The sequence below is a fragment of the Staurois parvus genome, unplaced genomic scaffold (genome assembly GCF_062004578.1).
Source record: "Staurois parvus isolate SC_StPar_1 unplaced genomic scaffold, SC_StPar_1.0 ptg001536l, whole genome shotgun sequence".
NCBI lineage: Eukaryota > Metazoa > Chordata > Amphibia > Anura > Ranidae > Staurois > Staurois parvus.
Genome location: NW_028319332.1, coordinates 184,878 through 206,600, shown reverse-complemented (window position 1 = coordinate 206,600; position 21,723 = coordinate 184,878). Strand labels below are relative to the sequence as shown.

The 21,723-nt window shown below is 45.7% G+C and overlaps 1 long non-coding RNA gene across 1 annotated transcript in view; it reads right to left on the bottom strand.

The window, feature by feature from the left end:
* Nucleotides 1–4,245: 4,245 nt before the first annotated feature.
* The window catches only part of LOC149435333 (uncharacterized), a 188,793-nt gene continuing 171,315 nt past the window's right edge, over nucleotides 4,246–21,723 (bottom strand). The window contains exon 3 of the long non-coding RNA XR_016308511.1: nucleotides 4,246–4,337. This is a non-coding gene — a long non-coding RNA (uncharacterized LOC149435333). The remainder of the gene's footprint in view (nucleotides 4,338–21,723) is intronic.

Below are 21,723 nucleotides of genomic sequence, written 5' to 3'. Positions count from 1 at the left end.
ATACAGGACTTATATAGTGCCGACAGTTTGCTCAGTGCTTTACATTAAGGAGGGAGACAGTACAGTAACAATACAGTTCAATACAAGAGGGATTAGAGGGCCCTGCTCCGTGGAGCTTACAATCTAGGAGGGAGGGGATAATGGAACAAAAGGTAATTAGCTGTGGGGGATGGAGTGGTAGGGAGAGTAGAGGATTCCAGTATTAGCTGGGGTCGGGGTAGGCTTCCCTGAAGAGATGGGTTTTCAGAGTGCGCCTAAAAGTGAGCAGAGTAGGCGATAGTCTGATAGATTGGGGTAGGGAGTTCCAGAAGATGGGTGAAGCCCTTGAGAAATCCTGAAGACGAGCATGGGAGGAGGAGACAAGGGAACTAGAGAGTAGGAGGTCCTGCGAGGAATTGGAGAGTACGGTTTGGGTGGTATTTAGAGACAAGGTCGGTGATGTAATTTGGGGAAGTGTTATGAACAGTTTTATACGTCAGTGTTAGTGTTTATGGTGCTATCCAGGTGCTGAACCAGACTATGGAGCTATCCAGGTGCTGAACCCGTCTATGGAGCTATCCAGGTGCTGAACCAGACTATGGAGCTGTCCAGGTGCTGAACCAGACTATGGAGCTGTCCAGGTGCTGAACCAGACTATGGAGCTGTCCAGGTGCTGAACCAGACTATGGAGCTATCCAGGTGCTGAACCCGTCTATGGAGCTATCCAGGTGCTGAACCAGACTATGGAGCTGTCCAGGTGCTGAACCAGACTATGGAGCTGTCCAGGTCCTGAACCAGACTATGGAGCTATCCAGGTGCTGAACCAGACTATGGAGCTGTCCAGGTGCTGAACCAGACTATGGAGCTATCCAGGTGCTGAACCCGTCTATGGAGCTATCCAGGTGCTGAAGTGTAGGTACTCCTCCCTCCGTCCTCCAGCAACAATTGATCTCCAAGCAAAAACTAAACTTCCCAATCAACAATAGATCACCCAGCAGCAATAGATCCATTCACAAGCTAGAAATCCCCCAGGAACAATAGATCTTGCCCAACAACAAGAGATCACCAAGCAACAATAGACCCCCACAGCAACAATATATTTCCAGCTCAGAACATCAAATCCCCTTCCAGCAATGACAGACACCCCTCCCCCCAACCACCACCACCCTCACCCCCACAAAAGCAGATCCTCCCCAGCAACAATAGACCCTCCAGTACAGCCAAGTTCCCCTTGCCAGTACATATTGGAAAGATGCTCAGAGTATATTTTTGTGTCTGCTCCCTTTTGCAGCTGCTAGTAGCAATTTGGAATAGGATTTCCAAGACTGTATATAGCCCTCCGATATGGGGATGGGATACGTCATAACCATTTTATTATTCTGTGGTGCTGTATACCCACATTGAAGAGAAATATATTTAAATTATATTTAAAAATATTTTTCTGAAATATATTGACATATATTTGAAATGCTACAATTTTGGCCGTATTCAATATATATATATATATATATATATATATATATACTGCATGTTGAAAAAATATTTTTTTTTTCAATATATTCTTCAGATTTTTTTTTTTACATGTAAAAAAGTCATTTTAACATATATTTTTACATATATTTGTAAATGCATTCCAAAAATGTAGATTTGCATTTTTAAAGACATACAGGATATTTGAAATGTATTTTTAAAAATATTATTCATATATGTTGTAATAAAAACGCATTTCAGCATACAGTATATATATATTTATTGAAATAGATTTTAAAATATATTGAATACGGCCAAAATTGTAGTTTTCAAATATATGTCAGTATATTTGGGAAGAATGTTTTTAAAATATATTTGAAACATATTTTTATTCCATGTGCCCCCCCCCCCCCCCCTTTTTTGCAAGCTCAGTAGATGTTTCCCTCAGCAGTCATCAGCTTGTTAGAATGCCTTGTATCAGAATGTCCCCACTGGTGCCCCCATCAATACACTAAACCACTTCGCTCAGGGCAGCCGCCCCGCTTGCCCACCCCTTGTCCTGGTGGCTGTGTTTTTATTTTTCATATATTTTGCAATAAAAACGCATTTCAATATGCAGGATATATATATATTGAATACGGCTAAAATTGTAGCATTTCAAATATATGTCAGTATATTTGGGAAGAATATTGTTACAATACATTTGAAACATATTTGTATTCCGTGTAGGTAGGTTGGTGCCGGTGCAGATGGTGGGTTTCCGTCTGATTGGAGGTGGTGGCCACGATGTGTGAAGTTTAGGCACAAGGATTCCTCCCTCCTTTGTATTATCTGGATGTGTATTGTCTCCCGGGAGGCACCGGTATTGCTTTTCTTAGGACTCGCACGGAAAAACGTTTTTTTTTTTATTAGTTACAAAGAAGAACATACTTTGGAAGAGGCACCCACCAGGGAAAGCAGCGATGGAGATCAGTGCTGCCCTCATTTCATCCTTCCCTGTCTCTTTCTTATGTTGAGCATTCGGCGCAGGAGGCCATTACAATGAGCCGGCCCTGCTCTGATTTATTCCTATTTTCTTATTATTTCTATTTTTTTTAATCAAAAACAGATGTTAATAAAGTCAGGGAAGGCTTTACGCCCTCAAAGTTTAACAAGCGGAATACATTGATTGTAACAAAAACTTCCGTATTTTATGGCTAGTCCATATGGAAGAGAAATATATTTCAAATATATTTAGAAACACAAATTATACATGCGACATATATGTACAATATATTGGCACACGCGAATATATTTTAACCACTTCCATACCGGGCACTACCCCCCCCCCCGCCCAGGCCATTTTTCAGGTTGCTGACATTTTTATCGGATTTGCGCTTCGAGGGGTAATTCTGTAACTAAGTATCACAAATCAGGGAATAACTAATCTCATCTGCAGAAACGTGTCATCGTGGGGAAAAAAAATTATATTTCCAAGGCAACCCCCAACCTTTGCAACAAAACGCGCGCTTAATCGCATTCCTCTAATTGGAGATGATCGGGATGAAGAATCCGGAGGTTGGACGGGATAAAGTATTCGGAGGTTGGACAGGATGAAAAATCTGGAGGTTGGACGGGATAAAGTATCCGCAGGTTAGAAGGGATAAAGAATCCGGAGGTTGGACGGGATAAAGTATCCGCAGGTTAGAAGGGATAAAGAATCCGGAGGTTGGACGGGTTAAAGAATCCGGAGGTTGGAGGGGATAAAGAATCCGGAGGTTGGACGGGATAAAGAATCCGGAGGTTAGAAGGGATAAAGAATCCGGAGGTTGGACGGGTTAAAGAATCCGGAGGTTGGAGGGGATAAAGAATCCGGAGGTTGGACGGGATAAAGAATCCGGAGGTTAGAAGGGATAAAGAATCCGGAGGTTGGACAGGATAAGGAATCCGGAGGTGGACGGGATAAAGAATCTGGAGGTTGGACGGGTTAAAGAATCCGGAGGTTAGAAGGGATAAAGAATCCGGAGGTTGGACGGGTTAAAGAATCCGGAGGTTGGATGGGATGAAGAATCTGGAGGTTGGACAGGATAAGGAATCCGGAGGTGGACGGGATAAAGAATCTGGAGGTTGGACGGGATAAAGAATCCAGAGGTTGGACGGGATGAAGAATCCGGAGGTTGGACGGGATGAAGAATCCGGAGGTTGGACGGGATGAAGAATCCGGAGGTTGGACGGGATGAAGAATCCGGAGGTTGGACGGGATGAAGAATCCGGAGGTTGGACGGGATGAAGAATCCGGAGGTTGGACGGGATGAAGAATCCGGAGGTTGGACGGGATGAAGAATCCGGAGGTTGGACGGGATGAAGAATCCGGAGGTTGGACGAGATGAAGAATCCGGAGGTTGGACGGGATGAAGAATCCGGAGGTTGGACGGGATGAAGAATCCGGAGGTTGGACGGGATGAAGAATCCGGAGGTTGGACGAGATGAAGAATCCGGAGGTTGGACGGGATGAAGAATCCGGAGGTTGGACGGGATGAAAAGATTTAAGTTTACGCTGAAAACAAATACAAATAAAGAAACAAAAGACGAATTTCATTCATGTTTCCTCGCAGTTCAAGCCGTTGGATAATATAGGGAAGCCCCCCCCCCCGTGACGCTTTTTGATCCACAAAGTGATTCTGGTTTTGCGCCGGTGGTTGCTTGTGCTGGTTGTCCACGGGGGGGGGGGGGGGGCGGTAGTATAGTGGAAGTGGCAACAATGTAGCAAAAACAGAAAACATAACAATAGAGAGAAGCAGAGAAAGGCAACAACTCACCCTAGCTTTAATGAGGGGCGTTCTCCAGGCTTGCAGAGACCATGGTCCGCGATCGAATTCTTCACGTTGTCACTCGGCTGAAAAGATCCCCTAAAAATAAAATATTGGAGAGTAAGAAATACAGAAGAAAGAGAGAAAAATGCAGCAAAGTTATTGTATCTGGAGACTAGTGATGTCACTAATAACAATGTATGACTGAGAATTGCAGAATGCAGCCTATCCATTCACTAGAGAGCGGTGACATCACCGAGAAAGCAGCCTCTCCATTCACTAGAGAGCGGTGACATCACCGAGAATGCAGCCAATCCAATCACTAGAGAGCGATGACATCACTGAGAATGCAGCCTATCCATTCACTAGAGAACGGTGACATCACCGAGAATACAGCCTATCCATTCACTAAAGAGCGATGACATCACTGAGAATGCAGCCTATCCATTCACTAGAGAGCGGTGACATCACCAAGAACGCAGCCTATCCATTCACTAGAGAGCGATGACATCACTGAGAATGCAGCCTATCTGCTCACTAGAGAGTGGTGACATCACCGAGAACGCAGCCTATCTGCTCACTAGAGAGCGATGACATCACCGAGAATGCAGCCTATCCATTCACTAGAGAGCGATGACATCACCGAGAATGCAGCCTATCCATTCACTAGAGAGCGATGACATCACTGAGAATGCAGCCTATCCATTCACTAGAGAGCGGTGACATCACCGAGAACGCAGCCTATCCATTTACTAGAGAGCGATGACATCACTGAGAATGCAGCCTATCTGCTCACTAGAGAGTGGTGACATCACCGAGAACGCAGCCTATCTGCTCACTAGAGAGCGATGACATCACCGAGAATGCAGCCTATCCATTCACTAGAGAGCGATGACATCACTGAGAATGCAGTCCTAAAATCCAGGACAACCAACAGAAAAAATGAACATGTACCAATCATCTGAGAGCTCATGAAGTTTTAGAGATATGTGGAAGACATTTTCATTGGATTAAAAGGATACGATGTTGTTGTATAAAATAAATAAATATGATAATAATAATAATAATAATAATAATAATACTAATACTAGTAGTACAGGATAATTGTGCAGTGGTTGGCACGCCGCGCTCCTCCTCCTCCTCCTCCTCCTCCTCCCACGCAGATGTTGTTAGAATCACTGAGTGTTAATTAGTCAGATAATATTGGAGATCGCTGGGAGCGGATTATCTATGTATAGCCGGCACACTAATCCCCATCCGGCTCAGGCAGTGGCAGGTTATTAATGTGTAAGGGTCCGCTGTTTTGGAGAGCGTGTCCTACCATGAACCGCGGCGTGGACCCTGGGTGGTATTAGTAATGTCACTGTTTTGGAGAGCGTGTCCTACCATGAACCGCAGCGTGGACCCTGGGTGGTATTAGTAATGACGCTGTTTTGGAGAGCGTGTCCTACCATGAACCGCGGCGTGGACCCTGGGTGGTATTAGTAATGTCGCTGTTTTGGATAGCGTGTCCTACCATGAACCGCGCGTGGACCCTGGGTGGTATTAGTAATGACGCTGTTTTTGCCGCCGTGTCCTACCATGAACCGCGGCGTGGACCCTGGGTGGTATTAGTAATGTCGCTGTTTTGGATAGCGTGTCCTACCATGAACCGCGGCGTGGACCCTGGGTGGTATTAGTAATGACTCTGTTTTGGAGAGCGTGTCCTACCATGAACCGCGGCGTGGACCCTGGGTGGTATTAGTAATGACTCTGTTTTGGAGAGCGTGTCCTACCATGAACCACGGCATGGACCCTGGGTTGTATTAGTAATGTCGCTGTTTTGGATAGCGTGTCCTACCATGAACCGCAGCGTGGACCCTGGGTGGTATTAGTAATGACGCTGTTTTGCAGAGCGTGTCCTACCATGAACCGCGGCGTGGACCCTGGGTGGTATTAGTAATGACGCTGTTTTGCAGAGCGTGTCCTACCATGAACCATGGCGTGGACCCTGGGTGGTATTAGTAATGACGCTGTTTTGGAGAGCGTGTCCTACCATGAACCATGGCGTGGACCCTGGGTGGTATTAGTAATGACGCTGTTTTGGAGTGCGTGCCCTACCATGAACCACGGCGTGGACCCTGGGAGGTATTAGTAATGTCACTGTTTTGGATAGCATGTCCTACCATGAACCGCGGCGTGGACCCTGGGTGGTATTAGTAATGACGCTGTTTTGGAGAGCGTGTCCTACCATGAACCGCAGCATGGACCCTGGGTGGTATTAGTAATGACGCTGTTTTGCAGAGCGTGTCCTACCATGAACCGTGGCGTGGACCCTGGGTGGTATTAGTAATGACACTGTTTTGGAGAGCGTGCCCTACCATGAACCACGGCGTGGACCCTGGGTGGTATTAGTAATGACGCTGTTTTGGAGAGCGTGCCCTACCATGAACCACGGCGTGGACCCTGGGTGGTATCAGTAATGACGCTGTTTTGGAGAGCGTGTCCTACCATGAACCGCAGCGTGGACCCTGGGTGGTATTAGTAATGACACTGTTTTGGAGAGCGTGTCTTACCATGAACTGTGGCGTGGACCCTGGGTGGTATTAGTAATGTCGCTGTTTTGGATAGCGTGTCCTACCATGAACCGTGGCGTGGACCCTGGGTGGTATTAGTAATGTCACTGTTTTGGATAGCATGTCCTACCATGAACCGCGGCGTGGACCCTGGGTGGTATTAGTAATGACGCTGTTTTGGAGAGCGTGTCCTACCATGAACCGCAGCATGGACCCTGGGTGGTATTAGTAATGACGCTGTTTTGCAGAGCGTGTCCTACCATGAACCGTGGCGTGGACCCTGGGTGGTATTAGTAATGACACTGTTTTGGAGAGCGTGCCCTACCATGAACCACGGCGTGGACCCTGGGTGGTATTAGTAATGACGCTGTTTTGGAGAGCGTGCCCTACCATGAACCACGGCGTGGACCCTGGGTGGTATCAGTAATGACGCTGTTTTGGAGAGCGTGTCCTACCATGAACCGCAGCGTGGACCCTGGGTGGTATTAGTAATGACACTGTTTTGGAGAGCGTGTCCTACCATGAACTGTGGCGTGGACCCTGGGTGGTATTAGTAATGACACTGTTTTGGAGAGCGTGCCCTACCATGAACCACGGCGTGGACCCTGGGTGGTATCAGTAATGACGCTGTTTTGGAGAGCGTGTCCTACCATGAACCGCAGCGTGGACCCTGGGTGGTATTAGTAATGACACTGTTTTGGAGAGCGTGTCTTACCATGAACCGCGGCGTGGACCCTGGGTGGTATTAGTAATGACGCTGTTTTGGAGAGCGTGTCCTACCATGAACCGTGGCGTGGACCCTGGGAGGTATTAGTAATGTCGCTGTTTTGGAGAGCGTGTCCTACCATGAACCGCAGCATGGACCCTGGGTGGTATTAGTAATGACGCTGTTTTTGCCGCCGTGCCCAACAAGGAACCCGTGGCACTAAGTCACATTCTTAATGGCCTTCTATCGAAATAGATGCCGCGTTCCGGTGACATTGGAGACGCTTCGGGAACACGTTTCTTGTGACCTTTAGTAAATCGTTTAATCTCTCAGTGCCTTCGGTCGGGATTTCTCTCCGGGGTGGGGGTGGGGGAGCCACGTGCTCCAAGCTGAATGCTAAGTGCCATAAAAGCTTCACCTGCTACAAAATGTCGTTTAAAGCAAAAAAGATACATAAAAACATCTCTCTGGTGAGGCGCAATCCAAGGTATTTGTTCATCTTTGGTCCCCGGATTCTCGCAGCGTTCTTTTTCAGAAGGATGGAGAAGGAGCGATGGGATCAATACGCCATTGTGTCGCCTTTTCTGATTCTCTTCATTAAAAATGACAGATTTGCACCCGGCGAAGGGCGGCAGGAAGAAAGGCGGGAAATTTACGGGCAAAGGGGAAAAAAAAAAAGTTCGACCTATTTACAAACAAATGGAATACGAGGACAACAATGAGATTTCACAACGACAGCAATCAGAGATGAAGAAAATCGAGAGTTTTTATGTTTCCCAAGTTTTGGGGAAAAACACAGGAGATTTCGTTCAAAATCGATTTTCAAAAGGTATTGTAATGGTTTGATATACAGAGGACGAGTAAAGGGTGCGATGGACTTTAACCCCTTCCTGCCTGAGGGTACAACAAGTCTACATGCCTAAGCACAATTCTGCAACGTTGACCTGTGTTAGTAAAACCGTCCGTATCATCGCAACGACTTCGTACATCCGGGTGGATTATACCGCGATTTTTTTCAGGACAAATTGGGCTCCATATGGTGGTAAATGGTGATGGATATCTCCTGATTTTTTATTTATTATCAAAGGAAAACTGGCCCAACATAGTAAAAAAAAAAAATCATTCTTTTTATTCAGCTTTGTGTTTGTTGTTACTACTAAAACCGACCACCAAAGAACAACCCAAAATAAATTCTCCCGCTCAGGACGATCGCAGCGATACCGTAGATGTGTGTTATGTGTTGTTTGTACCCGGAGTGCGGCCCAGAGACAATAGTGCGCATTTTTTTTATTCTTGTTTGTTTGTTTTTTTTACCTAAAACACACTGACACTAATGCAGGCCATAGACGGGTCGAAAATCGGCCAATTTTCGCACTTTTAGTGGGTTAATTGGTTGGCTGTTTTTCGGGATTTTGGCACATTTTTTTTATCGGTAAAGTTGGAAAAAAATCGGCTGATTTTGTCGATCTTCGTGGCAATGATGTGCAAATCGACCAATCTTTTTACTGATAAAAAAACCGGAGAAGAAAGGAAGGGAAAGAAAGAAGGAAAGGAAAGGAAGAAAGAAAGAAAGAAAGAAAGAAAGAAAGAAAGAAAGAAAGAAAGAAAGAAAGAAAGAAAGAAAGAAAGAAAGAATGAAAGAAAGAAAGAAAGAATGAAAGAAAGAAGGAAAGGAAGGGAAAGAAGGAAAGGAAAGAAAGAAGGAAAGGAAGGGAAAGGAAAGGAAAGAAAGAAGGAAAGGAAGGGAAAGGAAAGGAAAGGAAAGGAAGGGAAAGGAAAGGAAAGGAAAGGAAAGGAAAGAAAAGAAAGAAGGAAAGGAAGGGAAAGGAAAGGAAAGAAAGAAGGAAAGAAAGGGAAAGGAAAGGAAGGGAAAGGAAAGGAAAGGAAAGAAAGAAGGAAAGGAAGGGAAAGGAAAGGAAAGAAAGAAGGAAAGGAAGGGAAAGGAAAGGAAAGGAAGGGAAGGGAAAGGAAAGGAAAGAAAGAAGGAAAGGAAGGGAAAGGAAAGGAAAGGAAAGAAAGAAGGAAAGGAAGGGAAAGGAAAGGAAAGGAAAGGAAAAGAAAGAAAGAAAGAAAGAAAGAAGGAAAGGAAGGGAAAGAAGGAAAGGAAAGGAAAGAAAGAAGGAAAGGAAGGGAAAGGTAAAGAAGGGAAAGGAAAGGAAAGAAAGAAGGAAAGGAAGGGAAAGGAAAGGAAAGGAAAGGAAGGGAAAGGAAAGGAAAGAAAGAAGGAAAGGAAGGGAAAGGAAAGGAAAGAAAGAAGGAAAGGAAGGGAAAGGAAAGGAAAGAAAAGAAAGAAGGAAAGGAAGGGAAAGGAAAGGAAAGAAAGAAGGAAAGGAAGGGAAAGGAAAGGAAAGAAAGAAGGAAAGGAAGGGAAAGGAAAGGAAAGGAAAGAAAGAAGGAAAGGAAGGGAAAGGAAAGGAAAGGAAAGGAAGGGAAAGGAAAGGAAAGAAAGAAGGAAAGGAAGGGAAAGGAAAGAAAGGAGGAAAGAAAGAAAGAAAGAAAGAAAGAAAGAAAGAAAGAAAGAAAGAAAGAAAGAAAGAAAGAAAGAAAGAAAGAAAGAAAGAAAGAAAGAAAGAAAGAAAGAAAGAAAAGGAAAGTCTGCTATTATATTTGACATGAAAAAGTCTTGTGGTTGCAACAATGTATCCATTTGTATCCGAATAAAAACATCTGTATCCAAAATGGATACAAATAGATACATTGTTGCAACCGCAAGACTTTTTCATGTCAAATACAATAGCGGAGATCTCTGCAAGGGACAGGAGTAATTAAATGCCGGCCGTAGACGGGACAAAAATCAGCTGATTTGTTTTACCGTTGGTGGTAACGTCGGCCTATTAAACAACCAATTTTTCTTTTTTTTTAAAAAAACGGCTGGTTTTCGACCCGTCTATGGCCTGCATAACTGACACTGATACCAAAATAAAAAAAGTATCCTGACCTTTGACTCTGACCCAAACACTTACCCTGGCACTGAACTAGATCAAACCTTCATCGAGGTATTTTTATTTTATTTTTTAATATTTATTTATTTTAACAAACATTTTTCTTTCCCTCTATGCCAGGAGTTACAATGTATCTCTCTCCTCCATTCATAGAGAGAAAAAAAACCCAAGGGGGGTCGGGCTGAACAGTGACTGATCACTGTGATAGCCAATCAGAGGCTATCACAGCGATCTTGTGACCCGGAATCGGGAATCTCAGGTCTCGATCATTAGAACGGGACCCGGGGCTCTCAGTGACACTGCGGTCTGTGTGCCGGGAGCGCGCAGTGCGGCACGCTCCTGGCCAGGTGCAGACTGACCACTTGGAAACTTGGGCACTGCCCGAGGGCCCGGGGGAAGCAGGGGACCCATGAGATGCCCCTGGTACCTTTTTCATAGGCTTTTTTGAGTTTGGGCAAGGACACAGGGGCCCCATGATCCCCTATTGCCCGGGGGCCCCATGAGTTGTCAGTCTGCCTTTGCTCCCGGCACAAAGACAGGTACCAAATATGCGGCCCCACAGAAAAAAGCCTGGTTCTGTGAGGCCGCGTATTTGTGTGACGTCGGTGTGAAGGGGTTAAATGGCTTCCTAGGATTGAAGAAGTTCTTTCTAACCATTCTACACCTTTCTGTGCTAAAAATTGCCCCTTGTTAGTCGCATTATTTTACATGTTTTTTTCCACAGAAAGAGAGAATTAAAAAAAAAATGAATAAAAAAAGAAAAATCTTCTGTAGCATTCCCTCGGCATCTCACCATCTTCTGACATTATCCCACTCTCTGATCATCTGTGATACCATTTCTAAGGTCTCTGACCATCTCCTGCAGTACGTCCCTGAGTCTCTGACCACCTCCTGCAGTACGTCCCTGAGTCTCTGACCACCTCCTGCAGTACGTCCCTGAGTCTCTGACCACCTCCTGCAGTACATCCCTGAGTCTCTGACCACCTCCTGCAGTACGTCCCTGAGTCTCTGACCACCTCCTGCAGTACGTCCCTGAGTCTCTGACCACCTCCTGCAGTACGTCCCTGAGTCTCTGACCACCTCCTGCAGTACGTCCCTGAGTCTCTGACCATCTTCTGCAGTACATCCCTGAGTCTCTGACCATCTTCTGCAGTACATCCCTGAGTCTCTGACCATCTTCTGCAGTACGTCCCTGAGTCTCTGACCATCTACTGCAGTACATCCCTGAGTCTCTGACCATCTACTGCAGTACATCCCTGAGTCTCTGACCATCTTCTGCAGTACATCCCTGAGTCTCTGACCATCTACTGCAGTACATCCCTGAGTCTCTGACCATCTACTGCAGTACATCCCTGAGTTTCTGACCACCTCCTGCAGTACATCCCTGAGTCTCTGGTCATCTCCTGCAGTACGTCCCTGAGTCTCTGGTCATCTCCTGCAGTACGTCTCTGACCATCTCCTGCAGTACATCCCTGAGTCTCTGACCATCTTCTACAGTACGTCCCTGAGTCTCTGACCATCTACTGCAGTACATCCCTGAGTCTCTGACCATCTTCTGCAGTACATCCCTGAGTCTCTGGTCATCTCCTGCAGTACGTCCCTGAGTCCCTGACCACCTCCTGCAGTACGTCTCTGGCCATCTCCTGCAGTACATCCCTGAGTCTCTGGTCATCTCCTGCAGTACGTCCCTGAGTCCCTGACCACCTCCTGCAGTACGTCTCTCTGACCATCTCCTGCAGTACATCCCTGAGTCTCTGACCATCTCCTGCAGTACATCCCTGAGTCTCTGACCATCTCCTGCAGTACGTCCCTGAGTCTCTGACCATCTCCTGCAGTACGTCCCTGAGTCTCTGACCATCTCCTGCAGTACGTCCCTGAGTCTCTGACCATCTTCTGCAGTACGTCCCTGAATCTCTGACCATCTCCTGCAGTACGTCCCTGAGTCCCTGACCACCTCCTGCAGTACGTCTCTCTGACCATCTCCTGCAGTACGTCCCTGAGTCTCTGACCATCTCCTGCAGTACGTCCCTGAGTCTCTGACCATCTTCTGCAGTACGTCCCTGAATCTCTGACCATCTCCTGCAGTACGTCCCTGAATCTCTGACCACCTCCTGCAGTACGTCCCTGAGTCTCTGACCATCTTCTGCAGTACGTCCCTGAATCTCCGATCACCTCCTGCAGTACATCCCTGAGTCTCTGCCCATATTCTGCAGTACGTCCCTGAGTCTCTGACCACCTCCTGCAGTACATCCCTGAGTCTCTGACCATCTCCTGCAGTACATCCCTGAGTCTCTGACCATCTCCTGCAATACGTCCCTGAGTCTCTGACGACCTCCTGAAGTACGTCCCTGAGTCTCTGACCACCTCCTGCAGTACGTCCCTGAGTCTCTGACCACCTCCTGCAGTACGTCCCTTAGTCTCTGACCATCTTCTGCAGTACGTCCCTGAATCTCTGACCACCTCCTGCATGATGTTTCTATTCTCTAACTCTGTATCCCTCTAGTGCCTCTAGTGTCCTACAATATCTTACCCCATGTCCCCAATCTCAGACCATCTCCTGTAGCATGTCTCCAGTCTATGACCATCTTCTGTAACATGTTCCCAGTCGGATACTATTTTGTATAGACTGTCCTCTGTCTCTATTTTTAGCATATCTACAAACTCTGCCCATGGTATCATCTCCTGTAGCATGTCCATGGTGTTGGTTATCTCCTGTAGCATGTCCATGGTGTTGGTTATCTCCTGTAGCATGTCCATGGTGTTGGTTATCTCTCGTAGCATGTCCACGGTGTTGGTTATCTCTCGTAGCATGTCCATGGTGTTGGTTATCTCCTGTAGCATGTCCATGGTGTTGGTTATCTCCTGTAGCATGCCCATGGTGTTGGTTATCTCCTGTAGCATGTCCATTGTGTTTGATCATCTCCTGTAGCATGTTCACGGTGTTCAATCATCTCCTGTAGCATGTCCATGGTGTTCAATCATCTCCTGTAGCATGTCCATGGTGCTGGTTATCTCCTGTAGCATGTCCATGGTGTTGGTTATCTCCTGTAGCATGTCCATGGTGTTGGTTATCTCCTGTAGCATGTCCATGGTGTTGGTTTTCCCCTGTAGCATGTCCATGGTGTTTGATCATCCCCTGTAGCATGTCCATGGTATTTGATCATCCCCTGTAGCATGTCCATGGTATTTGATCATCCCCTGTAGCATGTCCATGGTATTTGATCATCCCCTGTAGCATGTCCATCGTGTTTGATCATCCCCTGTAGCATGTCCATGGTATTTGATCATCCCCTGTAGCATGTCCATGGTGTTGGTTATCCCCTGTAGCATGTCCATGGTATTTGATCATCCCCTGTAGCATGTCCATCATGTTTGATCATCCCCTGTAGCATGTCCATGGTATTTGATCATCCCCTGTAGCATGTCCATGGTGTTGATCATCCCCTGTAGCATGTCCATGGTGTTGGTTATCCCCTGTAGCATGTCCATGGTGTTGATCATCCCCTGTAGCATGTCCATGGTGTTGATCATTTCCTGTACCGTGTCATTGTAGTACTGCAGATGCTGAGTATGATGTTCCTCCCTGGGGCAATATCTGGAGCTGCACTTGAGGCCCTTTTTATCTAATAAGCTGACCATCACTGACCTGAAGGAGCTGACCCATATATCTCCGGGAGACAGGAATACATTTCTCTGGAAACACTTCCATTATTTCTTCATGAAGCGGTGAGACAAGTTCAGGAACTCACCATCACACAATAACAATCACAGCATCCTCTCTATGTTTCCGCACGGCAAAGGCAATAAAGGCAGCCGGGCCATCAGTTATGTTCCTCAGTGTCAGGCCTCTCCTACGAAGCTTCTCCCGCTGATTGATGAAACTGCAACTTTGGCTTTCCTAAATTAGAGCTTCTCTCTGCTCTTCTCTCCTCAGATTTATTTCTTTAATTATTTTCTACTTCTGTAAAATGTCCACAAGCCCCCAAATGACAGAGACGTGCGAGGATAGAATTCCCTCTCTACCGTATGTACTGTGTGCTTCATTGGTTAAAGTGGAATGACGGCCATATTGGATATAATGAGTGGGAGGGGCCTGAAAGCCAAGTCTGCTTTTTAGCGCTTTCTGGGTGGTGGCCTAGGGCTACCGGGAAACAGAGGCCTCCCGCTATTTGGATGTTTACGCCAAATCAGACCAGATCAGATCAGACGTTATGTTGGTTCTAGAGATGTCCTCAACCTTACCCACTTGCCCTCCGGGAAAAAAATTTGACCCCCCCCACATGAACGGGCCATTGTTTTTCGCTATTCGGTAGTGCACTACTTTAACTGGTAATTGCGCTGTCATGCAATACTGTACCCAGATTAAGTTGATATCATTTACACGCACAAATAAATCTTTCTTTTAATGGTATTTGATCACTACTGTTTTTTTTTTACTTTTTTATTATATAAATGAAAAAAGTCAGACAAGTTATGTAAAAAAAAAACAAATTTCTTTGTAGATTGAGGACAAAATGTATTCTGCTACATGTCTTTGGTTAAAAAAAAAAGTGTATATTAATTGGATTGTGTGAAAGTTAAAGTGCCTACAAACTATGGGATATATACTGGAATTTACGCAGCTAGGACGCTGTACTGGTAATGGCGGTGATCAGACTTACAGTGGGGCTGCGATAGGGTGGCGGGCAATCTGGTGCTAACAGACACTGGCTGGGAGGGACACTAATGGAAAGTGACATCACTAGTGATCTCTCATACAGTGATCAGATATTATACAATGTATAAATACTATGTAATAATATAAAGTAAAACAATGTAATAATATCATGTAACAATTCAATATAATGTAACAATGTAATAATATAATGTAAAACAATGTAATAATATAATGTACAGTTGTGTCCAAAATTATTCAACCCCCAATGCTGTAAAGGGGTTTAGGGACTATAGTGTACATTTGGAATTGTATTCAGAATCAAATCCTACAAGGACGTTGTAACTACCCAAATGCAACTAAAATGACATCAATTGTTTATGTAATACAGTAGTAAATGGTTCTTATGTGGTTTCTTCATTGCCACAATTATTCAACCCCTTAAAGACTACCACTCTGAAGAACAGAGGTTCATACAGGTGCTTTCCATCAGGTATTGAAAACACCTGTGGATGTCACCGAGCAGCAATCAAGCATAATAAGCACCAATTAGGCAGCTTTAAAATGACTGTGATACTCAGCTCCTTCTAGACATTTACTGGTGTGGTTACAAACATGGTGAAGGCAAGAGAATGGTCCAGGAAGACAAGAGAAGAGGTGATTTCTCTTCACAGGAAGGGCAATGGCTATAAGAAGATTGCAAAGATGTTAAACATACCAAGAGACACCTTAGGAAGCATCATTCGCAAATTCAAGGCAAAGGGCACTGTTGAAACGCTACCTGGTCGTGGCAGAAAGAAGATGCTGACTTCGACTGCTGTGCGCTACCTGAAGCGTAGAGTGGAGAGAAGTCCCCGTGTGACTGCTGAGGAACTGAGAAAAGATTTGTCAGATGTGGGTACAGAAGTTTCAGCCCAGACAATAAGACGCACACTGCGTAATGAAGGCCTCCGTGCCAGAACTCCCAGGCGTACCCCCTTGCTGTCTCCAAAGAATAAGAAGAGTCGACTGCAGTATGCCAAAAGCCATGTGGACAAACCACAAAAGTTGTGGGATAGTGTTCTGTGGACTGATGAAACAAAATTAGAACTGTTTGGGCCCATGGATCAACGCTATGTTTGGAGGAGGAAGAACAAGGCCTATGATGAAAAGAACACCTTGCCTACTGTGAAGCATGGTGGAGGGTCAATCATGCTTTGGGGCTGTTTTGCTTCTGCAGGTACAGGGAAGCTTCAGCGTGTGCAAGGTACCATGAATTCTCTTCAGTACCAGGAGATATTGGATGGAAACGTGATGCAGTCCGTCACACACCTGAGGCTTGGGAGACGTTGGACCTTTCAACAGGACAATGATCCCAAGCATACCTCCAAGTCCACTAGAGCATGGTTGCAGAGGAAAGGCTGGAACATTTTGGAGTGGCCATCGCAGTCACCAGACTTAAATCCGATTGAGAACCTCTGGTGGGACTTAAAGAAAGCAGTTGCAGTGCGCAAGCCTAAGAATGTGACTGAACTGGAGGCCTTTGCCCATGAAGAATGGGCGAAGATACCCGTAGATCGCTGCAAGACACTTGTGTCAAGCTATGCTTCACGTTTAAAAGCTGTTATAACTGTAAAAGGATGCTGTACTAAGTACTAAGATTGAATGTCACTTGGGGGTTGAATAAAACTGATAATGCTGTGAGCACAGAAAAGACATTTGTGGTTATTTCATTATAACTGTTATGTTATATTTGTCTGACCTACAAGTGCCTCTTTAATGTAAATGTAAGCAAGATGACTGAATGATCAAAAGCAATGTCAAACTGGCCAAAACACTCAATTTCAGTGGGGGTTGAATAATTTTGGACACAACTGTAAAACAATGTAATAATATCATGTAACAATTTAATATAATGTAACAATGTAATAATATAATGTAATAATACAATGTAATAATATAATGTAAAACAATGTAATACTATCATGTAACAATTTAATATAATGTAACAATGTAATAATATAATGTAATAATATAATGTAACAATGTAATAATATAATGTAATAATATAATGTAACAATGTAATAATATAATGCAATAATACAAAGTAACAATATAATGTAACAATGTAACAATACAATAATGTACACTGTACTAATGACACATCAAGGGCCAATCAAGAGGTTAAATGTGTGCCTAACAAGTGCAGTGTGTGTACTATGTGCTGCTTTTACTAACGGATCTGCCAGTTTTTTCTCCCTGCTTTGCAGGTAGAAGAATCAGCTAGATTGCTAATCTGGGTACACAGCCCTTTGTGTTTGTAAACACAGGACTCTTCGCTGTGATTGGCTACAACCCACCTGCAGGTTTCAGCCATAAACCATTGGCCGAGACCTGCTGACAAAACCCTGCTGTAGCCTGACAGCACAAATCAGTAGGGGGGGCGGGGGGCACACACGCAAGCACGCCCCTAACCCACAACAAGCAGAAAGACGCACATGTATGTCACCCAGCCCGCTCGTGCCGCCCACCCGCAATAAATGCATTGTTGGTGGGCGGGAAGCAGTTAAAGCCATTTCTCCAAAGTTTATGAATTGCCGAAAAATCATATTTAGGTAGTGACCTGGTGTCATCAGAGCGTTCCGGGGAGGGGGGGAGGGGGTTATATCAGAGAAGTGCCGGGAGAAGGCACAGAGAGCGCAGTGCGTGGATTCAGGAGATCGCATCATCAGCAGAACATGCAGATACAGACAGATTGAGGACACCTTCACGGTGCAGCGCATGGAGAATTGCCTAAGCCGGTCCTCCTCTGACAACATCACTTTGGAATTTCATTGAACTTTATTCACTTTTCATAACGGCTTATAGACATCTTAAAATACATTTCAATCCCAGGATTCCTGGGGCCAGGGTCCAATCCTGCCCGGCACAGATGTAGGTACCGTGTCCAATCTCTACACACGGGTCTCACCTAAGATCCCCTCAAGATCTAGAAGGGTAACCAAATGGTCTTCATGAAACGTCTCCTACGACCTCATTTTCTTTCTCTCGCCCCAGTTGTGTTGACTTTCAGCAGATATATCTTACACTGTCCACTTTGGCTTCAGCAACACATCCGTACATCGCTGGAGTTCCATCCATTATACCAAGATGATCCCCGCAGCTGAACCACCCCAGGACCATTATTCTGAGCCAATGGTCCGCTTTCTTGTTCTCTGGCTAACAAGCCACTCGATTGCTATTACAAGCCGCGAGAGGGTCATCCCCTGCCTCCCGTCACCTTATGTGGTTTTACAATGATCTCCTGTCCCATTGGGATTTCTGATTGACCAGCCAGACCATCTGGTCACAGAGCTGATCATAGTTACATAGTCTGGCCGAAAAAAGTCCATCTACGCTATATTGCCAAAAGTATTGGCCCTGCACTCCAAAACATGTGATTCAGGTGTTCCAATCCCCTCCATATCATGTCATTCAGGTGTTCCAATCCCCTCCATATCATGTGATTCAGGTGTTCCAATCCCCTTCCAATCATGTGATTCAGGTGTTCCAATCCCCTCCTAATCATGTGATTCAGGTGTTCCAATCCCCTCCATATCATGTGATTCAGGTGTTCCAATCCCCTCCATATCATGTGATTCAGGTGTTCCAATCCCCTCCCAATCATGTGATTCAGGTGTTCCAATCCCCTCCATATCATGTGATTCAGGTGTTCCAATCCCCTCCATATCATGTGATTCAGGTGTTCCAATCCCACCCATATCATGTGATTCAGGTGTTCCAATCCCCTCCAATCATGTGATTCAGGTGTTCCAATCCCCTCCATATCATGTGATTCAGGTGTTCCAATCCCCTCCATATCATGTGATTCAGGTGTTTCAATCCCCTCCATATCATGTGATTCAGGTGTTCCAGTCCCCTCCATATCATGTGATTCAGGTGTTCCAATACCCTCCATATCATGTGATTTAGGTGTTCCAATCCCCTCCATATCATGTGATTCAAGTGTTCCAATCCCCTCCCAGTCATGTGATTCAGGTGTTCCAATCCCCTCCATATCATTTGATTCAGGTATTCCAATACCCTCCATATCATGTGATTTAGGTGTTCCAATCCCCTCCATATCATGTGATTCAAGTGTTCCAATCCCCTCCCAGTCATGTGATTCAGGTGTTCCAATCCCCTCCATATCATGTGATTCAGGTGATCCAATCCCCTCCATGGACACAGGTGCATACAGTCAAGCCCCTAGGCATGCAGATGCTTCTACAAACATTGGTGAATGAATGGGTCACTCTCAGGAGCTCAGTGACTCCAAGTGTGGTCCCGTAATAGGTGGCCACCTGGGCAATAAGTCCATCCACGACATTTCCTGGCTACTAAATATTCCACGCTCAACTGTTAGGGGGATTGTGACAGAACACCTGTCACCCAGGGTGAGTGATTCCGTCAGAGAACCACTTCCTCGCCACTGGGACCCAGGACCAAGAAATTATAGCCGGGCATTGCACCCAAGACTAGATGAGATTAGCTTAGATTCTGAACTGGAACTCTTTATTGAACACAAAAACAGATTTTATACACTCCAGAAATAGGGGCAGTCCCCTCATGAACAATAAAAAAAATATTACATCCCACACTGATTAGATAACGAAGTTGACATTAGTCTAATCTCATCATGTAGGAGCCTCCAAGAGGACGCAATAGGTGACTCAATTAACGATGGGAATGCACACCTAGGAGGTGCACAATGGGAGAAGATATTAAACACATCACACCTTAATAAACACATTACAGCGAGAGTCCTTACATCGAGTCGTTTTGCTAATTACATCAACATCTTCTTAGAGGAGTATGAGTCTGGGAAAGAGGGGGGGTTGAAGCAGTCAATGCTAGATTGGGCACAGAGACCCCAAATCTGTATGTTGGTCCTTTAAGTTCTCAGAGTCTGTGAGTTTTGGGTAGACATGGACTTGAAATCCAAGTAAGTTACTCCAAAGGTCCCCCCCAGGAACACACTAAAGAATGGAGCCCTCTCAGATGCCAGTGCCATGGTCAGTAGGCAAGAGGCCAGCCTGCAGTCCCCTCCAAAAGCCCCTGTCTCGGTTGGGTCTGTTACAGGTATTATAACAAAGTGGAAGAAACTGGGAACAACAGCCACTCAGCCACCAAGTGGTAGGCCACGTCACATGACAGGGCGGGGTCAGCGCATGCTGAAGCGCACAGTGAGCAGAAGTCGCCAACTGTCTGCAGAGTCAATAGCTAAAGACCTCCAAACCTGGTGTGGCCTTCAGATGAGCCCAACAACAGTGTGTAGAGAGCTTCATGGAATGGGTTTCCATGGCCGAGCAGCTGCATCCAAGCCTTCCATCACCAAGTGCAAAGCAAAGCGTCAGATGCCGTGGTGTAAAGCATGCCGCCACTGGACACTAGAGCAGTGGAGATGTGTTCTCTGGAGTGACCAATCACGCTTCTCTCTCTGGCAATCCGATGGACGTGTCTGGGTTTGGCGGTTGCCAGGAAAACGGTACTTGCCTGACTGCATTGTGCCAAGTGTAAAGTTTGGTGGGGGGGGGATTATGGTATGGGGGTTGTTTTTCAGGGGCTGGGCTTGGCCCCCTAGTTCCAGTGAAGGGAACTTTTAAGGTGACATTTTGGACAATTTCATGCTAACAACTTTGTGGGAAGAGTTTGGGGATGGCCCCTTCCTGTTCCAACAAAACTGCCCACCAGTACACAAAGCAAGGTCCATAAAGACATGGAGGAGCCAGTTTGGGGTGGAGGAACTTGACTGTCCTGCACAGAGTCCTGACCTCAACCCCACAGAACACCTTTGGGATGAATTAGAGTGGAGACTGTGAGCCAGGCCCCCTCCCCCGACATCAGTGCCTGACCTGACAATGTGCTTCTGGAAGAATGGTCCAACCTTCCCATAGACACCCTCCTAAACCTTGTGGACGGCCTTCCCAGAAGAGTTGAAGCTGTTATAGCTGCAAAGGGCGGGGCCAACTCAATATTGAACCCTACGGACTAAGACTGGGGGGCCATTAAAGGTCATGTGTGTGTAAAGGGCGGGGCCAACTCAATATTGAACCCTACGGACTAAGACTGGGGGCCATTAAAGGTCATGTGTGTGTAAAGGGCGGGGCCAACTCAATATTGAACCCTACGGACTAAGACTGGGGGGCCATGAAAGGTCATGTGTGTGGAAAGGGTGGCGGCCCAATAATTATGGCAGAACCACAAAGGAAGGCAAAAATAACCCAGAAAAGCTTGATGCAATTTGCTCCTGGAGGGGAAATATTCCTTCCTGACCCCCCGAGAGGCAATCGGATATTCCCTGGATCACCTTTCCCTATAAATGTTATATCCAGTTATATTCTGTGTATCCAAGAAAGAATCCAGGACTTTCCTACAGCAATCCACTGAGCTGGTCACACCCAACTCTGGAGGGAGTCTATTCCACATTCTCACAGCTCTTACTGTGAAGAAACCTTTCCGTGTATTATACATGGAGATCATATCCCCCTTATGTATTATACATGGAGATCATATCCCCCCCCCTTATGTATTACACGTGGAGATCATACCACCCTCTTATGTATTACACGTGGAGATCATACCCCCCTTATGTATTACACGTGGAGAT